This window comes from Protopterus annectens, chromosome 5.part0, assembly GCF_019279795.1.
Source record: "Protopterus annectens isolate FY-2018-M chromosome 5.part0, PAN1.0, whole genome shotgun sequence".
NCBI classification, from domain to species: domain Eukaryota; kingdom Metazoa; phylum Chordata; order Ceratodontiformes; family Protopteridae; genus Protopterus; species Protopterus annectens.
Window position 1 is genome coordinate 951,644,662 of NC_056735.1, and position 20,423 is coordinate 951,665,084.

Consider the following 20,423-nt stretch of genomic DNA (forward strand, 5'->3'; position numbering starts at 1 on the left):
GGACAGGTAGAAATAACAGTCTGGTCTCGTGGATGAGAGATTACTGCCTGGAAAGGAGAAATTACCTTCCACTACCATCTGCATCCTTGTACAATGATCTTCAGAAAAGTACAGTTGTGTAAAATCTTACCATAACAGTAGATGTCCTTCTCTTCACTTTTGCAGTATTCATTACAATAGGTGGATCCTGTGCCAAGGACGATCCAACATCTAGCCAGTATAAAAAAAACCTTTAGGTTGCTTTAACGTATGCCATATGTCAAATGTATTTTCCTTGCGTAGAGTATGGAATAAAGGTGATGTCTGGATGTACTGTCCTCAGTAGGAATGCCAGTCCCAGGGGTAGAGCGGTAAGCATATCCAGAAAAGAAATAGACCAGGGGGCGAACAGAGGGAGTGAATACTGCAACAGTGAAGAGGACATCTACCATTATGGTAAAATTTTACACAACTGTACTGTCTTTCCACTTTACTGTTGCAGTATTCATTACAACAGGGAGAGTGCCAAAGCTCAGGAAGAGAGAGATGAGGAAGGGCTAGCAGAGCTCTCAAGAAAAAAGGATGGCCTGAAGAAAACTACCTCTAGCTCTGGAAATTCCATCCAACTTGTAGTGCTTGGTATATGCATGCACAGTACTTGGTATATGCATGCACAGAAGTCTAGGAAGCTGCCTCAAGAATACACTTTGTATCCAAACCTTTGAAAAAAGCACCAGAAATCGCCACAGCTCTAACAGAATGGGCCTTAACAGAAGAAAGAAGGCTTTTACCATGAAAAGAACAATAAAAAGAAATGACTTTAGAAGTCAAGTCAGAATTTTTGTATCTTATGTAATTGCATCCAAGTGTTCCATTTGTTACACTGTTAATGACTATTTAGCTACTTACTGCATTGTTAATGACCATCAAACTACAATGTACTGTTACCATGTATTTTAAAATTACTGATGTAAACAAAATTGACAGATGAAGCAGTTTCACCTGTATTAGGAGCTTTTCTCCCCGGGCCTCTGACCCCTGTCCAGTCGGATTTTCCCAGTGAACAAATATAAAATAAATAAATAAATCTAAGAAATAGTATGCTTGAACACAACCAGTCCCTTAAGGCCCTAAGATGAAAAAAACATATATCTGATCAGATTTATTAAAAGTCTTAGTCTTACCCCAAACAACATCTGAACTATTAATGCACATCCAACATGTGCAGCACCTTCTCATTGGCAGACTGCAGAGAAGGGAAAAAAAGTGGGCAAATGAACAGACTGATTAAGATACAACTCATTCACCACCTTGGGCATAAAAGAAGGATTAGTTCGAAGGAACACCAAAAAAGGAGGACAAGCCATAAAGGCTTGAAGCTCAGACACCCATCTGGCAGAAGTAAGGGCTAACAAAAGTAGTCTACCAAGAGCAATGCTGCAAGGAAGCTGAGGCTGCAGGCTCGAAAGGACCCTGGGTCAATTTTTCTAAAACAAAATTAAGATGCCAGGGAGGAGGAACAGGCTTCTTGGGAGGCCTAATATGAAGGACACTTTAAGGAACTGTTTAGCTTCAAACCTAGAAGCTAAAGGAGATGATAAAGGCAGACAAGCAAAATAGCTGACAAGTGGGCCTTAGAAGGGATAGGCCAAACCAGCATTGAGCAATTCTCACAGATATGACAGAACGAAACGAACATCCACAGAAAGTGGATCCACGTTACGAGAAAGACACCAAACAGAAAATCTCTTCCATTTGGATAAGTAGGATTTCCTAGTAGTGGGTTTACTGGCCTCCTACAGAACCCTAAGCATGTCCTCAGAAAAAAATGTGTCTATGTGGAATCAAAATTCTACCACACAGTACCAGTTGAAGAGTGGACAGGTGGGGATGGATGAGAGATCCCTGGTCTTGTCTGAGAAGGTCCACCTTGTGAGGTAACTTGTGATGACTGCCCTTGGCTAAATGCAGAAGAAGACGGAACTAATGCTGTCTCAGTCAAAAGGGAGTCACCAACAAGAATTTGGGAGCATCCTGTTGAATTCTGAACAAGACTTTTGGAATTAGGGGAAGGGGAGGGAAAGCATAAAGAAAAATCCCCTTCCAAGAAAGAGAGGGCATCCACCTTCCAAACCAGGGGACTTGGAACTCTGGCACAAAAATAGAGGAAGTTATCTGTTCAGAGGGAAGGCAAAAAGATCTATTTGAGGAGTACCCCACTGGTGGACAATGTCCTGAAACACATTCCTGTGAAGCATCCATTTGTGGGATTGAGTTATGGACCTGCTCAATCTGCCACAATTTTCTGACCTGAAGGAATGTAGACTACCTGAAGTGTCACTTGACACTGTACAGCTAGTCCCCACGATACTGGATAGCTAGTTCCCACACTAGAAAAGCTAATCAGCAAAGGTAAGACTTGTCCCACCCTGTTTATTGACATACATCACTGTGGTACTGTCAGTAAAACACCTTGAAAGGTCCTGGGGAGAATCAAGGATGAAAGGCCTGAAGAGATAGTAAATGATCATTCATCCCTTTAATGCCGATGTGCTCTTTCTGTTAAAGATTCGACCAGAATCCCTGCACCTTTAGGGAGTCAAAAGCTTCCCATCCTGCATCTGAATTGTCTGTGAACAGCTCCTGAGAGAGAAGAGGTGGATGAAAAGGGAGCCCTGGACTGAGAGTCAGCTGTTGAATCCACCACTGAAGTTCCTGCTTGAGATACGGAAGAGAAGGAACTAAAAATTCGAGGGGATGAGAATGCTGAAGTCAAACTGACTCTAGAAACCACACATTTTCTCATGTAGAGTTTTGAAAAAGAGAGAAAAGGAATGGTGGAAGCCATGAACCCCAGAGCTCTCAGAAATCCCCTGGCAGTAATTAAAGCCAAAGGAAGACGGGACTGAAAAAAGGAATGAGAGTTAGGGCTTTGGGAGGAGAAAGGGATGCCAGCATAGGAACAGTCTGGATCTTGCACCCCAGAAAGGCATGATCTTGAGGAGGAGTCAGAAAGGACTTTTTTGAAATTTACAGTAAACGACAGGCTCTGCAGAAGAGAGACAGCAAAATGCAGATTTTGCAACAAGGTCTCTGGAGTTAAAGCCTGGAACAAAACATCATCCAAGTAGGGAAAGACTTGGATTCCCCCCAAGCCTGCAAAAAGCAATCACAGGAGAGAGAAGGTTGGTGAATACCCTTGCAACAGCAGAAAGGCCAAAGGGCAAAGCAGAGAACTGAAAATGCCAGGAAGCAACACAGAAATGTAAAAACTTCCTGAAAATATGATGGATTGGAATATGAAGATAAGCATCCTTGAAGTCTGGAGACACCATACAAGCCTGATGAAGCAGAAGAGGGAACAAGGTCTGAAGGAACAACATATGGAAAGAGGGGCCTTCAGAAAGGAGTTTAGATGAGAGAGGTCCAGAACAGGTTTCCAACTGCCCTCTTTCCTGGGCACTAAACATTTTGGAGTAAACTCTCCTCCCCCTTTGAGAAACGGGAACTGAATAGTTCCCTGAGTCAAGATATCCCAAAGCACCCCTGGGAAGAAGGGCAACTGCTCTTCACAGGGCTGAAGAATTCCTATAAAAAATGGGGGGAGGCATTTCCAGACCATGAAGTAACAATGGTGATTAATAGACAGAACCCAGGAATCCTGAGTAATTTTATGAAAAAGGAAGAGAAAGGGACAGAAGACGAGAAACAGGAATGGGTCCAAGAAAAGCACATGGTTTGTCAGGAAAAGGAAGACAAAAGTCTGGGTAGCTAGAGCATGAAGAGGCCACTTCCCACCCTTCTTACCCTTGGGGGAGGGTGGGACTGCCTGCAGACAAATGCTGGCTTATTGGAGTAATTTCTCTGAAATTTAGGCACAGGAGAAACAAACAAAAAGTTATGTTCTTACCATAGCATTCCATCTGTGTTATCCAACTTCATTCCATTAACCTGGGGGACTTGGTTCTGACACTTGGAACCAACTGGCCACCTTCTCACAGCTTGAGATGCCAGACTTGAGCTCCTCCTACCTACTCCTATAATACCCCATATTCTCCCCATGTTACCTCAAATTGAGTCTGCCCCCAACAATATGGTGTTCCTAACCAATATTAACTATAAAACAAAATAAAGAAGATCAAAATAAATTTCTACTAGGCTTCCCAAATAAACTTTGGATGAGGGGAAGGGGGGGGGGGTTTAATGGAATGAAGTTTGGAAACACACATGGAACGTTATGATAAGAACATAACTTTACCTGATATTGTCCAATTCATTCCATTAACCTGAGGGACTGAGTCCCCCAGCTACCATAATCCATGGTAGCCATTAAGGAAGGATATTCCACAGTACAGCTGAACCAAAAGCACTTCTGCTGCTGGATATAGAGTCCAATTTGTAATAATTAACAAAGGTACAGGGATTTGACCAAGTAGCAGCAGCACAAATGTCAATAGAAACTCTGGACCAAAAAGCTTGAGACGTGGCTATGGACCTTATAGAACACGCCTTTACCGGCCCTGGTAAGGGAACACCCTTTATATGAAAATAATACAATCTTTCAACCATCTGGCTAAAGAAACTCTGGTTACTATCTTACCTTGTTTGGCACTCAAAAAGGAAGCAAATAACTGATCGCACTTCCTGAAGGATTTCGTTCTATGGATGTAAAAACTAAGTTGTCTATACACATCTAGCATGTTTAAGGTGTATTCCCCCTTTGTTCTGATATTGAGGGAAGAAAACTAGGAGATCAGTTGACTGGTTAATGTTTGTCTCTTTAGCCACCTTGGGTAAAAAGGAAGGATTTGTACACAAAGGTAACACTGTCTTTGTGAAAAAACAAGAATGGAAATTTAGCGGAAAGAGCCTGTAGCTCAGATACTCTCCTGGCTGAGGTAACAGCTACTAGAAAGAGAGTTTTCCAGGAAAGGAATTTTAGTACTAAAGTGGCCATGGTTCAAAGGGATGATGGACCAAAGCTTGCAAAATCATAGTGAGAGCCCAAGCAGGCGTAGTGTCCTTGACTAGAGGTCGTAGCAAAAAGGTACCCCCTAAAAAGGGCTTACATAACTTAGAAAAGGCCAAAGAAGCTGAATAAAAACCAAAATGGAAGTTAGAAATGGCAGCATGCTGTACCTTGACTGTAGAGTGACTAGCACCTTCCTTGAAAAGAAAGACTAGAAAGTCTAAGACTACTGAAACTGGTGCTGTAAAAGGATCTGATTCTGCTCTGCTCAAAGGGAAAATCTTTTCCACTTACTCTCGTAAATCAGCACTATGTGATGAAATCAAGATGTCTCAGACTGAAGACAGACTGGGAGATCTAGCCATCATTGAAGTGCAGAAACCATGCTGTTAATTTCAGGGCCTGACTGTTGGGATGTGGATGCCCCAACAGATGAGACAACAGATTTGGACTCTGTTCTAACCACATCTGGGGATAAACCAGATGAGACCAAAGAAAGGTGAACCAAGTTTGTTGAGGCCAAAAGGAAGCAATGAGGATCACTTTGTTTTGCAACTTGAGAGCTTTCTGTAGGAACTAAGCTAATCTATCAGCTCTATGAATTTGTATACGAATATGCCTCAACAACATCTAGCTCCCAGCTGGAATATTACCAGCAACTACTATACGTCATGTTTATTTGTCTACTAAATGTTACAGATTGTATCACTGACTATCAATAGCTCTGCTTGTAACTTGTACATTTTGTGTGTGTGTGAATGCTTGTACTATAACTTTTTATTTTTTTTATTTCTTTCTATGGAGCTTTTCTCCCTGTGCCTCCGCTGAATAAGGACCTGTGTCCAGTCTGAACTTCCCCATAAACAAATGTAAATAAATAAATAAAAAATCTAGGAATCAAGGGAAGAGGGGAAAGGCGTATAGTAGACCAGAGGGCCAACCATGAGGAGGGATCAAGGCAAAATACTTTCTGAATGTGTTGTTGAGGGGGACATAAAGAGGTCGCAGCAAGGATAACCCCATTTCTGGAAGAATGCATCGGCCATGGACTGGTTCAGGGATGACTCGTAAGGCATCAACAGCACATTGCTGAGTCTGCCAGCTACGATGCTGGATTCCCCCAGAATGTGCATTACTACCAGAAAGCGGTTGGAAAAAAATCACCCACTGCCAAATCCCTCATTGCTTCTCGACAAAGAGGATAAGATGAGATTCCTCCCGGTTTGTTGAGGTACCAAACCACTGACATATTGTCTGTTTGGCTCGCTATAGTCCTCGGAGGAAGAAAGCTGTCTACTTCTTGCAATGCTAGAACAACTGCTCTCATATCTCAAGAACACTGACATGCAACTCTGTCTCTCTGGGCATCCATGTGCCTTGGACTGTCCGGCCCAGATAATGCCTCCTCCACCCAAACTAAGAGGGGTCCATGGCCAACATGGCGGGTGAATAGGGGAGAACAAATGGTTGTCCTTAAGTCACCACTGGGGACTTTATCCACCAAAGGAGAGAATCCCTGCACACAAGAGATGGTTTGATGGGAAGACTCAAGGGATTTCTGAGAAGAGACCACTGTACTGCTATGGTCCACTAGAGAATACGCATATCAAAACGTGCTATTAGGAGAAGGGTTACGGCTGCTGCCATGAAGCCCAAAGCCCGTAGAATCAAGAGAGGCCAGGGGTTTCAGGACAGTCAAAATCTGGCTGACATGGGACCTCAGACTTAGTACCCTGTCCAATTCAAGATAAACTTGAGCCACCATTGTGTCCAGACGTGTCCCTATAAGGTCTATGGTTTGAACCAGATCCAGGTGTGACTTTTGCCAGTTTATAGTTATGCCCAGAGTGGAAGCTAAGTTGAAGAAGTAATCCCAGGCCTGAAGGTGAAGATGCCTGGTTGAAGCAGTTAGGAGCCAGTCATCCAGATATGGAAATATCGGATACCCTTGCAGTCAGAGATTAGCTTTAACTACCGCTAGACATTTGGTGAATACCTTAGGGGTTGTGGTGAGACCAAACGGAAGTGCCCAAAACTGGTAGTGACTGGTTCCCAGCCTGAACTGTAGATAAGATCTGGAGCATCTGTTCATCTCGATATGATAGTACACATCCTTGAGGTCTATACAGCAAATCCAATCGCCCATCTTCAGGAGAGGTAGGATGGACTGAACAGTGACTATCCTGAACTTGGTGTGCTTCACTGACTTGTTCGGGTAGGTAAGATCCAATATTGGCTGCAGTTCCCCTGTCTTTCTGGGAACTAGAGAGAGCCTGGAGCAAACACACGATCCAACCTGATCAGAGGGGACCTCTGGGATGACCCTTTTGTGTAGTACTTTCTCATTTCCTGGGCAGTGCCCCCCCCCCCCCCCCCCCCCGACTGGGTGGAACATCGGGAAGGCAAAATATGTGTTCGGGGATGTCAGAAAAGGGAATGCAGTACCCTCTGTATATAATCCTTTGGAACCATTTGTCGTGTGTGATGGCCTCCCAGACTTCTGGGTGTAAGGAAACAATCCCCTGACTGCTTCTAGAGGACAGAAGTCAGACAACCATTCAGTACCACTGGAAAGGTTTGCCTGAAGCAGGTTCCTGCGACCCTTGATTTTGCGGACCCTCCTCAGCTGCATGGGTGGAGTCTACTGTTCTGACTATACCTCCCCCTCTGCCACGGGGGTGGGGGGAGTAGTCTCGTGTCCTGGAAAAGACCCTACGACTTCCGAAATCACATTTTCTTACTTTTTCACTGGTTCCTAGAGAAGGTCCGTTGTGGAGTAGAAAAATGGATCCTGACAGCAGACAGGGTCTTACCATTTTTCTCTCACTGGGTCAAGGTGTCATGTATAGTGGGTCCAAAGAAGGTGGAGCCATCACAGGAGGAATTAATGAAGTACTGCTTGAAAGACTCCACAAAATCACACAGCCTCATCCATGCATGAAGTCAAAAGGCAGTGTCTGAACTGGCCACCCTTGAGGTATTCTCTGCAGCGTGGCATTAGCCAGGGAATGTAGGGTGGCCAACCTATAGGAAACAGATTCCTGCTCCTCAGAAAGTACACCTCCCCCACAGACTGAGCTAGAATGTTCCTTAACCAAGTCCTGTTGTAGCCAGGTAAAGTGAGAGAGGTAGTTCATCAAGCCAAAGAGCAAAGGTAGATGAGGCGTAGACCCTCTTACCAAATTTGTCCAATTTCCCAAGATTTTCTATTCAGGGGGAGGACAGAGGAGTTTTCCTGAGCAAGCTCCTTCTTGGTGGCTGCCGCCACAACCAAGGCATCTACCGGGATTCCTTTGGTCCAAAACTGTTTGCCGGCTGGGACAATTAAATTTTTATCAGCATGCTTGGGCTGGGTTCTACTGTATCTGGATCCTTCCATGCCCTCTATATCAGCTGAATCCGCAGGTAGCCAAGGGAGACACCCAGGTGGTAGATGGGCCAGCACCAAAAGCCTCCCACAAAACAGACTCCTCTGGGGAAGGGGTTTGGAGGACCATCCACCTTTCTGGCGAAGGATGTCTCAGAAGGAGACCTCGTCAGGTGGAGATTTGAGAGACCCCTCACCTTCCTTGAAATTGTTATCCCTGGCAAGGGATTCTGTAGGAGAATCCATGTGCCTACTTTTACACGGTCTCTTCCTAGGGACCTCCTTGTGTGGACAATTTGGGGAGGAATCAGAAGAAGCTTGGTGATCCACTGAGGGAACAGTGTGGAGGCTTCCCGAGACCAGCTGTCCATGTGGTAGCTCAGAATTCTCAGGCACAGGTCCAGAGTGGGACAGGGAGATTCTGTTGCAGTAAGTGCTGAAGGTCTCCTAGAAGCAGAGAGGACCCTCGCCACAACCCTGAACATAGGACTCGGAACTACCTGGAGCTGTCACACAGGGGCAGACACCTTCCATAGGGAAAGGGCCTCCCACTCCAAGGGGGAAGTCAGACCCAAGCTGTCAAAGGCCGAAGTCCGAAGGGGAAGACATGTTTCCAAAAACTTCAGAGTCAGAATCAACCCCCTGGAACAGACCTTGACACTGCGGCTCCAAGACATGCTCGGAACCGAAGCAGCTAGAGCCAAGCAAGTCAGGGAGAATGTCTGAGGTGAAGAAGAAATCTCTATCGGCTCCAACTTCCTGGCACTGGGACCCAATGAAACAGACAACTCTTAAACAGACGGACGAATCAGAGAAGGAACCCTCAGGTTGGAACTCGGGCAGACTCATGGATCTGGAAGAGGACAGAGTGAACAGGAGCCCCATCTGGAGCTGTGTTTTGAGCAACTGTCTCATGAGCTTACCCACATCCCTAGAAAACAGGCTTTGGGGAGACGTAGATGAAGCTGAAGAGGGAGGTCGGGGACATCTCCATGGGGAACGGGTCAGAGATCTTCCAGAAGGCACCAGCAGAGAAGACCCTGGCTCTGACACAGCCGATGCTGAAGGAACACCACTTGGTCCCGTAGCCACTGAAGAGGAATGGGACAGTGGGGAGTTGGAGGTAAGAGAGCTCGGAGCTGACCTCATTGATTATGAAGACTTCTGTTTCTTCTGCAGAGGTTGCAAGGAGGACTGCAAGGAAATGGTCTCCTGGACTCCCTGGAATCTTTGGGCTTTATAACCAGGGGTTGAGCCCCTGATATAGAAGGAGCTTCCAAGGTGGCGGAAGGAGGAAGGCAGCCCTTTAAAATGAGTTTGCTTCTCCTATCTGCCAGAGCCCAGGGATGAAAAGCCCTACATATATGTCGCAAGGGGCTTCCAAATGTAAAAGCCCCAAACATTAGACGCACTCCCCATGGGCATCAGATAAAAGGAATCTTCCGCCCACAGAAGTGCACTTTTTGAAATCCAAAGGCTTCTGATCATCCGTGAGAAGAAAAGAAGAAAACAGCATGAATGAAGGAACAAAATATAAATAAAGTTAAGCCTAACAAATAAAACCCAACAGCCTGACAGAAAAGGAAGGCTAAGGAAAAGATAGAAAAGGTAGGAAGAATCAAAAATTAGAAAACTCACCCAAAAAACTTTATACAGAGAAGCTCAAGAGGAACTCGCTGCTAACACCAAGCACTGCAAACGAGATCTGAGGTAACATGGGGTGAGCAGGGTATTATGGATAGGTCGGAGCTCAAATTTGGAATCTCGAGCTGTGAAAAGGCAGCTGGTTGATTCTGAGCATCGGAACCAAGTCCACAGGTTAATGGAATGAATTGGACATCAGACACATGTTTATGTTCCTGCAAGATCTTGCCTTTATTCTGAAGAGACAAACTAATTAGCAGCAACTTCACCAAACAAGTGTTTGTTGTCCAAAAGACCATCCATCAACTTAGCCTTAATGTCATCAAGCAAAGGTTGAAGCCAAATCCAGGAATATCTCATCACAGAACTAGAGGCAACCAGGCCTAGAAGGAGAATTTGCTGCATTATAACTAAACATAACAGAATGGTGCGCCACCTGGGAAGAAGTCCTTAACAGTGAAAGAGTAGATTTGCTACCTTCAGAGTCGGGAAGATCAGAAATTACCTAACAGGCCTGGGAACGAAGGGCCAAGATACAGGTCTGATAGCTGACAAGCCTAAAAGCTACAGCTGCAGATGTATAAACCTTCTTACCTAGCCTTTCCATAGTTCTACTATCTTTATCAGAAGGAAGCAACTTAGTAGAAGGTAGCAAATGAGATGGCTTGTCAGAAGCCATAGACACCACAGAAGGATCAGATGAAGAGCTGAAGGACAACAATTTAGAAAAACTCACCATAACGTTCCATCTGAGTAGGTAACTTTATTTGTCAGCAACCTGTGGGGTATCGGATCCGACCTATCCGAGCCAGCAGCTTTCCAAGCTAGAGCTCCTCCCCCTTACCCATAATACCCTGCTACCTCCTTCCAATCCTCAGATCGCATTTGCCCACCTACAAAAACTCACAACCACAAAACAACAACCTGAAGAATCCTAACCTAAGGATTAACAAAGGACCTGATAAACCATCCTAGGGTCCAGGTAATCAAAGGACCAGGTTAGGGGGAAGTAGGGTGGGTTGGTTGCTGACAAATGAAGTTACCTACTCAGATGGAACGTTATGGTGAGTACATAACTTCTTTAGCTGAAGTAGTTAACTTAATTTGGTCATCAACCTGTGGGACAGAGTCCCCAGCTACCAAAAAACTTGGGAGGTCCCCAAGGAAGGATATTCCGGAGCACTGCAGAGCCCTTCTTCTGGACACTAAATCCAATTTATAGTGAGAGACAAAGGTATGAGAGGATGCCCAAGTAGCCGCAGAGTAAATGTCATCCAAGGGAACTCTAGACCAGAATGCAGCAGATGTAGCCATAGAGCAAGCAGAATGAGCATGAACCCCTATAGGCTCTGGTAGACCAGATAGTTGGTATGTGAGCAGAATGCAATTAGAAATCCATCTGGCCAGAGCCACCTTTGAAACTGGCTTACCCAAGAAGGGTTTTGCAAAGGAAACAAGAGAGTTGATCAGACTTGCGGAAGGCAGCTGTTCTGTGTAAATAAAAGCGTAACTGTTTATGAACATCTAACAAATGAAGTTTGTACTCCCCTTTGTTTTGATAGTTAGGGAAAAAAACTGAGATTAATGGACTGATTGATGTTCGCCTCAGAGGCCACTTTGGGTAGGAAAGATGGGTTAGTCCTGAGAGAGACTCTGTCCTTATGGAATACGAGGTAAGGGGGCTTAACACAGAGTGCCTGAAGCTTCGACACCCTTCTAGCTGAGGTAATAGCTACCAAAAAGGCAGTTTTCCAGAACAAGAATTTCAAATCAACAGAAGCTGCAGGTTCAAAAGGTGGTCCAGTCAGGGCCTGAAGGACCAAAGTTACATCCCATACGGGGACGGAGTTCCTAATAGGAGGTCTCAAGAGAAACGTACCTTTCAGATAGGTCTTGCAAATCTTGGTGGAAGCAAGGGGATTGAGACTGTCTCCAATGTGAAAATGGGAGAAGGCAGCCATTTGAACCTTTACAGTAGAAGAACTGGCCCCTTGCTAAAAATATGAGATAGAAAATCGAGCACTGCTTGAATGGGAGCAGTGAAAGGGTCCAAATTCTTATGAGACGCCCAAATGGAGAACCGCTTCCATTGACTATTGTAAACCTTCCTGGTAGAAGACTTGTGCGCCGCTACCAGGAGAGATCTAACTGCAGACGAGATACCGGGAGTCCTAGCAACTAATGGAACTGGATCAACCAAGCTGAGAGCTTGAGATCAACCAGATTCGGGGGTGTCAATCCCGAAGGATGAGATATCAGATCCGGGATGGGATCCAAGATCCAGAGAGGAGCTATAAGATGAGACCATAGGCACGGGAACCAGGCTTGATGAGGCCAGAATGGGGCTAGGAGGATAATCTTGTTCCCCAACCGACGAGCTTTCTGTAAGAATTTTGTCATCAACGGAAGGAGGAGGATAAGCATAAAGAAGACCGGGTGGCCAAGCATGGACTAGAGCGTCTCTGGGGCTTCCCCCGGAGAGGGGATTAGAGCGAAAAACTAGCTGCACTTCACATTGGAAGGTGACGCGAAGAGATCGCAGCAAGGCTGACCCCACTTGCAGAAGATCTGTTTCGCTACTAAAGGATTCAGAGACCACTTGTAGGGCGAGACGATAGCTCAACTCAGTTTGTCCGCTAGGATGTTGGACCGACCCAGAATGTGCGTTGCTAACAGAAAACGGTTGGTGGATATCGCCCAATCCCAAACCCCCATGGCCTCTCTGCAAAGAGGATAAGACCTGGTTTCCCCCTGTTTGTTTATGTACCAGACCACTGACATGTTGTCTGACTGAATTGCAATAGTCCCTGGAGGGAGAAAGGCATGAAGGGTGTGCACCGCTAGAAGCACCGCCCTCATCTCCAGAACATTTATATGTAGAATGGTCTCTGTCTGAGTCCATGTACCTTGGACAGTTCTGCCTGCGTAATGCCCCCCCCCAAGGCGGGAAGCGTCCATGGTCACCGTGGCTTGGGGTTGTGCCATAACACACAGTCGTCCTTCCGAAGCATTTGAGATTGGAGCCACCACGAGGGAATTTCTGCAAACTCTGCTGATAGGAATTGGTAAGTCCAACGGGTGGTGAAGGATGGACCACTGAACCTGCAAAGTCCACTGGAGAACCATCATGTGCAAGCGAGCTAAGGGCGCGAGATTGATTGCTGCTGCCATGGACCCTAAAGCTCTCAGGACTAACTCAGCTGACGGGGCAGGTGACTGAAGAAGGGCTAAAACGTGTAAGGTCAAACTGTGAAGTCTGTCTGATGTCAAGAAGGCCTTGGTCTGAAGCGTGTCTATTCTGACCCCTATGAACTCCAAGACTTGAACTGGTTGAAGGGATGACTTCTTGAAGTTTATGGTGATCTCCAATTGGGATGCTAGCAGTAGGAAGCAATCCATATCTAAGCAGAGTAGATGCCTGGTGGGGGCGGTGAGGAGCCAGTCGTCTAGGTAAGGAAAAACTGTATTCCCTGAAGTCTCACGTGGGTCGCTACAACTGCCATGACCTTGGTGAATACCCTGGGGGCTGTGGTGAGGCCGAAGGGTAGGACCCTGAACTGGCAATGACTGGCCCCTAGCCGAAAGCGGAGGAACCTCCTGGATTGCCTGTCCATGAGAATATGATAGTACGCATCCTGGAGTTCTATGGAGCACATCCAGTCCTTCTCCTGCAAAAGGGACAGGATGGACTGAAGCGTGACCATCCGCAATTTCTCCTTGGCAATGAAGAGGTTCATTGTTGAAAGGTCGAGGACCGGCCTTAAGTCCCCCCGTCTTTGGCACCAAAAAGAACCTGGAGTAATTGCCTAATCCAGACTGGCCTAGGGGGACGTGCTAGATGGCTCTTTTTTCTAGCAGCTTTTTTATCTCTAAAGCTGCAGCCTCCCTCTGACTGGGTGGTACATTGGGGAGGTGCCTCGACTGAGGAGGTTGGTTTATGAAAGGGATTGAGTAACCTCTGGATATTATTCGAAGCACCCATCAATCTGTTGTGAAGGACTCCCATTGAGCCAGGTGCTTCGAAAAACACCCCCCCGACTTCCTCCAGAGAGGAGCAGTCGGGCCACCCCTCAGGGCTGCTGCGTGGGTCGGTCAGAAAAAGGTTCCCGAGACCCAAAATTATTTGGCCCCCCTCTGCCTCTGGGCCAGCGTCCACCTTGTCCCCCTCTCCCTCTGAAGGACGAGGGGTCCAGAGTGTAACGGGACTGCTGAGACGTCCGGAACCACATCTTCTTTTCTCCTCTCGGACTCCTGGAAAAGGACCTTTGGGGAGCCGAGAAGCGGATTCCGATGGCAGACAGTGTCTTCCCATCTTTCTCGCTCTAAACCAATGTGTCGTGGACGGTCTTCCCTAGCAGGGTAGAACCGAAGGGCGCATTCACGAAGAACGCCTTGAACGGTTCCGAAAAGTCACAAAGCCGGAACCAGGCGTGACACCTTAAGGTGATGCCGGACCTGCTGGCTCTAGCAGCCTCTTCCATGGCATGGGAAAGTAGCCACATAGACGTGTTTGAAACAGATTTTTAGAGTGGCCATGCGAGCCAAGAAAGTCCGTTTGTCCTTGGCCGACATGGACTCAGGGGGAGACTCGGCGTATTCTTTCACCAAATAATTCAGCTCCTTTATGGAAAAGGCAGCTGAAGCAAACATCCGCTTCCCGATACGATCCATCGTCCGAGACTCTATCAGGGGGGTGGACCGAGGAACTATCCTGGGCAAGTTCCTTCTTGGTGGCTGCTGCCAACACCATGGCATCTACCGGGGAACCCTTACTTCAAGCCATCCTATCTGCAGGGGGGCTAAGAATCCTATATAGACTCCTGGGGGTTGGCTCTACAGTGTCCAGTTCCTTCCATGCCCTGGTAGTGATGAGGTCAGCCGGAGGGGACACCCATGAGGTAGACGGGCCTGCATTGAATGCCTCCAGGAACACAGACTCGTCCGAGGAAGGTTTTTGGGCTGACCACCTTCCCTTTTGGCGAAGCATTTCCATAATGTCTCCACAAAGGCAACGTCTTCGAGGGGTGACCTGGGGGAACCTTCCCCTTCCTCCAAATCGGTGTCCTCCGTGAGGGACTCAGGGAATCCAAGTGCCTCCTCTTACACTTACGTTTGTGAGGGACCTCCTCGGTGGGGCTGTCCGAGGAGGGCTCACCAACAGGGTCATGTTCCGCCAGTGGAACGGGCTGGGGCATCAACACAGGCTGTCCCTGGGACTGGACCATGGAAGACAAGCCCAGCTGCAAGGGAGTGGGGGAGGATCCCAAAGAAAGAGAGAACCCTCTCCATCACGTCGAAAGCAGAGGGTGAACCAATCTCTCTGGGCTCTGTGGTTAACACCCTCGGATCCGGCGCAGGGATCGGCGGCGGAGCCAAAGCGCTCGGACCAGAGAGGGGAGTGTGCTCCAACCGAAACGGAGCCGAAGACACAATGGCCCCCTAGGATCTGACGCACAGCTCTCGGCACCAAGAGTCCGGATCTGAAAAGGGATCCGACAAACTCGAGGGCATGGCCGACGTCGAGGTAGCAATAACCATCGGCACCGACTCCCTGAACCCAAGACTCCTCGGATCCGAAGGCACCGAAACCCGATAGTGGATCGGAGAAGGAGCTATCGGGGCAAAAAGTGGGGCTGAACTACCCCCCGGAGAGGGGAGGCAGCAGCACTCCCATCTGCTGTTGGGTTTGGAGAAAGCGACGCATCATCCGGCCCATATTAGCGTAGGAGATGCTACGAGTTGACCTTGAAGCCGCTGAAGCTGGCTGGGAGGGCCGCCGTGACGACCTTGAAGATGGTCAGGCCTTCTCCGGGGAGAAGCGTGGAGAACACAGCAGAGGGGAGGAAGGCCCGGAGACGTTCTGGGGTGAGGAGAGCAGCTTGGCAGGTGGGGCTGAAGGGGCTGAGTCGGCCTGCCGCTTGTGGCTTCTGTGCCTCTCTTTCTCTCTCTCTTTCTCCCTCTCTCTCTTCTCTTTTTTAGAGTCCCTCTCTCCCTGGGAAGAAGTGGGAGGTTGAGTCCCAGCCAGGGGAGGGGGGACAGCAGACTGAGCAGCCGCAGCTGCAGCCACCGAGGGAGAGGCGGAAGAAGACGACTCTGCGGGTAGGAGACCTGCCGGAATCAGCTTATTCCGCAATCCCTCAGGGCCCGGGGGTTAAAGGCTGCGCAAATCTGGCAGCCTGAGGTCAAATGTGGTACCCCCCAGGCAGAGGACGCACTGAGTGTGGCCATCCACTGGAGATAGCTTATGGCCACACTCAGTGCACTTGGAAAAGATGGCCTTTGGGGTCTCAGCCATGATTTTTAAACAAAAAAACACACACGCCCACACAGACACCTAAGGGAAAGGAAGGGCGTACTAGGATTTAAACTACGAGGGAACAAGGGAGTAAATCTCAGGGAATTCAACTATAAAATGAAACTAACCACACACACTCAAAACTAAGAGATTTTAGGCAAAAAACACAAATCGTCTGAAACACTAGGAGCTCGAAAACTCATGCTTGACAAAGCCGCGGCAAATGAGATCTGGGGACTGGAAGGAGGTAGCAGGGTATTATGGGTAAGGAGGAGTACCTTGGAGCTCGGATCTCTAGCTTGGAAAGCTGCCGGCTCAGATCCAGGTCGGATCCGATACCCCACAGGTTGATGACCAAATGAAGTTAACTACTTCAGATATTTCGGTTTCTTGGGGGCAGGGGACTGGGAATCAGGAGCCGTAGAAAAGGCATCCAACAAAGCAGCCAAAACAGGATGAATAGCAGAAGGTCTAACAGAATCCATTTGCAGGAGCTCATAATACCTCTTCTGTACCTCAGAAACCTGGGCATAATTGCATTTAAAAAACTCCATTCTAGAGACTGTGTCACCAAAAGAAATTTCCTTGATAAGAGTGTCAGGACTAGTAGATTCCTCTTCCTCAGACCCATGTTCTAAAGGAGAGGGAATCTGAGATGAGTAAGCAAGGGATTCCTCATCTGAATCCACCACCTCAGAAGAATCCTGTTCCCTTGGTCTTTTAATGGGAGCAGATGACCAAAGGGGAGCTGGAAGAGAAACTCCCTAAAGTGGTGTCAAAGCCATCAAAGCATTAAACAACCCTTCAGTGAAATTTTGCCAGTCACCCTGCAGATCCTCAGGAGCTGGAGAAATATGTTTAGTCTTCTGCTGTTTTCTTCAAAGGGACATCAGCCTTAATGAAATTAGAAGGCTCAGACCCTGGATGGCACTCAATAGTTGTAACTGGAGCTTGCTCTCAGACTAAAATCTGAGGAACACCCCTAGGCCCCCTCAGAAATACATCAGCCATGGCTCCCCCCTGAGCTTCCAAAGTGGATGTCTGTAAAGCCTCCAAGGATATGCTTAAGGTTGGATCAATGCCGGACTCTAAAATGGTGTGGCAGAAGACTCCAGCAGTGGAGTCGGGTGATCCTCTGGGCTTTCCCTCACTTTGGGAGAGATGTCCGGCAGAGGCTGGACATTAGAAGAATGCTGCCCAGATTTCTTGGCCTTCTTCACAGATGGCTGATCATCGGAGTACAAAGTTCCTTCCACTGTGACTTTAGCTAAAAGCTTAAGATGTTGATTCTTCAAGTACAAGACCAAAGAAGATAGTGGACTTACTGAGGGTCTTAGGGACAAAGGCTTTACAAACTGAACAAGACGTATGGTCGTGGAAAGTGCAGAGACAAAACAAGGACTGCTTGTGACAGTCTTTATGGACAATCCGTCTCCCACACTGACATTTACCCTTCTTGGATGATATGAAACCCCATAAGCAGCAAAAATACAAAAACCCCAACTGGGCACTTATATGAAACAGCTTGGTGAACCAGCAATGGAAATGGACGTTCAGACGGATGACCAACAGATGGTGTTCAGAATGGCAGCAAAGAAGTACTGGGGACGGCATGTCTAGACATCACCTTTATGCTGTATGCTACGTGAGGAGCATACGTGTGATGTACGGTGTACCTTAAAGCAACCTAACAGCTTTATTATACTGGCTTGACATCGGGCCACCCTTGGCAGGGAATCCCCCCTACTGCAATGAATACTGCAACAGTGAAATGGAAAGACATCCCATTTGCTTGAAAGTATCTGTTTCCAAGGAGGAAAAAAATGGAGATTCTGACTTTCTGGAAGAAACTGGGACTGCCAGGGTGAAAGGGGGAGACAATGTACCTTACATTATCATTCTGAGTTGGACTGTTCTTGGTTTTGAGAGGTTCTAGAATTCTTTTTGAAATTAACTTGCCATTTCTTCTTAAACATCTGTTTACATACATTTTGATTAGATTTTTCCTTGCCAAAAATGAAATGAGTGATTAGAGAATCCCTTAGAAATTTGGAAAATGGGGGCTGAAAATCAACTTAACAATTTTATCACACTTTTCGATCACCTCTGCAACAGAGGGGCCAAAAACTAAATTTCTATCCAAAGGAGAATTTAAAATCTCATTTTTACCATTATCGGAGAGATTCTGAAAATGCAGTGCCGGGCAAACCTCTTTAAAACAGTACCAGTGGCCATAGCCCCGAAAGAAGTATTAAATAAGTAATACGCACACTGTAAATCAGTTGTGACTTGCACGTACAACAGAAGGCCTAGAAGAGTGTATAAAAACTTAAAGGATTGAGTAACTTTGTACACTCTATCTGCCTTTTTTGGGTCAGCAGGCTGATTTATCAGTATCAGTAAAATTGCAGGTAGTGGCACAAACATCCTCCAAAGCAAACAGAACTGGAGAAATGGGAGAAGCTTGCAGAAATTAATTCTATAATGGCTCACAGAAACCTCAGTGTTCTTCCCACTGAAAATGCTGGCACAGTCTGGAAATAGTCTCAGAAAGAGAGAAACCTCCATAGGGAAAGTCAGGAACTGAGCTCTCCTCTCAATCTGAATCAGAAATGAGGAGAAAACAGTGTCTGTCCCTTCATCTTCCTGTCCGAATTCAGAATCTTGAATATCTTCAGGAAAACAGGTATCCTTCCTCCTTTTACCAGAAAGCACTTTAGAAGAAGAATAAATAGCCTGAATTAAACCATGAGCCAAATGCAGTGAACTACTCTTCCCTGGTCCAAACTGGCTGGTGGTGCTACACCAGAAAAAGATGAGTGGTCTGAGGTATGATTAATGGCCACAGCAGATTCCCCTACCTGCAGCTGAGGCAAACTGCTTGTCTGATTTGGTGACAAAGGCAGTTTGCTTAACTTTTTTTGGGGTGGGGAGAAGAACCGACTGTGGGAATGACAGCTTGTTCCATGGTCAAGTAGAAAATTGTGCCTCTTTCTCAGGGAAAACAAGCAGCAACAGCTAGTAAAACTTCTTTATAGAAGTAAAATGCACTTTAAAAACACTTTGCCAGCCCCCAAAAGAAAAATAAACAATTTCTCCACAGAAAAAAAAATGGTTTTAAATTAAACAGCTTTTAAACTGAGAGGGGAAAAAAAGTGCTTTTGCTTAAAAATTAATGAGGTCCCCCACAGCTGGATCAATTCATGCAAGACATCAAGGTGCAACTTCCATTCATAGGGATTTGTCCTGGTCTGGCTCAGCTTGTTATGCTCTGACAAAATGAAAGTAGCCTGGAGAACAAAATAGCCTACAAAGGGGTTAGGATCTGGATCCCCCATGTTTAAGTACATCACTGTGGTGTTGTCTGTGATTAATGTGATTAGAAGTAGAGGGCCTGGAATGCAAAGATATCACAGAAATCTGACAGCATCAGTTACTGCCATAATTTCTTTGATATGTATGTGTTTTAGTTGGTCCTGATTGTTCCACAGACTCTGAAATTTCACCCCTTGGATACAGCTTACCAAGCAAAGTCTGAGGCATCTGCGATTGCTCACAGAGTAAGGGCTGGAAGGGTAAATGGAAGACCCGGGTTAACAGAACTGATTCACCCACTACAGTAACTTCCTTTTTACAGCCTCCAGCACCAGTATATGCTATAACGGGGGTTCTGATGTTTGGTCCAAAATGATTTGATAAACCACTGAAATAATTTCCTCAAGTGGAGCCTAGCCAAAGAAATCATGAGAACTGCAGAGGCCTCGAACCTGAAATCCTGTGATATTTCCTGGCAGGTGCCAGAGTCTGGTTGGAAAAATATCTTTGTATTATTCACTTCACTCTTAGGAAGAAAAGTTATCATGACAGATGTGTCCAGATCATCACCCTAAAATACTATCCTATGAGAAGGAATGAAACGATATTTCTCAATGCTCAAATGAAATCCCAGACTGAGAAAATTTTACACAAGGCAGAGTTTCTTGGCAAATTGTAAAAGAATCTACAAAACAAGACTGTTACCTAAACACAGAAAACACTGGAATGCCCTACAATGAGCTATTAAAGGAGCCAAGCACAATGTAAAACACTGAAGCTGTTGGCAACCCAAAAGGTAAAAAGTAGAGAGAAATAAACCAGACTTGGGGGGGGGGGTTTGCATCACAGCTCAG

General features: G+C 46.5%; 1 protein-coding gene across 1 annotated transcript in view; it reads right to left on the bottom strand.

The window, feature by feature from the left end:
• The window catches only part of RDX (radixin), a 1,792,353-nt gene that overhangs the window by 585,189 nt on the left and 1,186,741 nt on the right, over window positions 1–20,423 (bottom strand). The gene's annotated exons all lie outside the window — the stretch shown is intronic.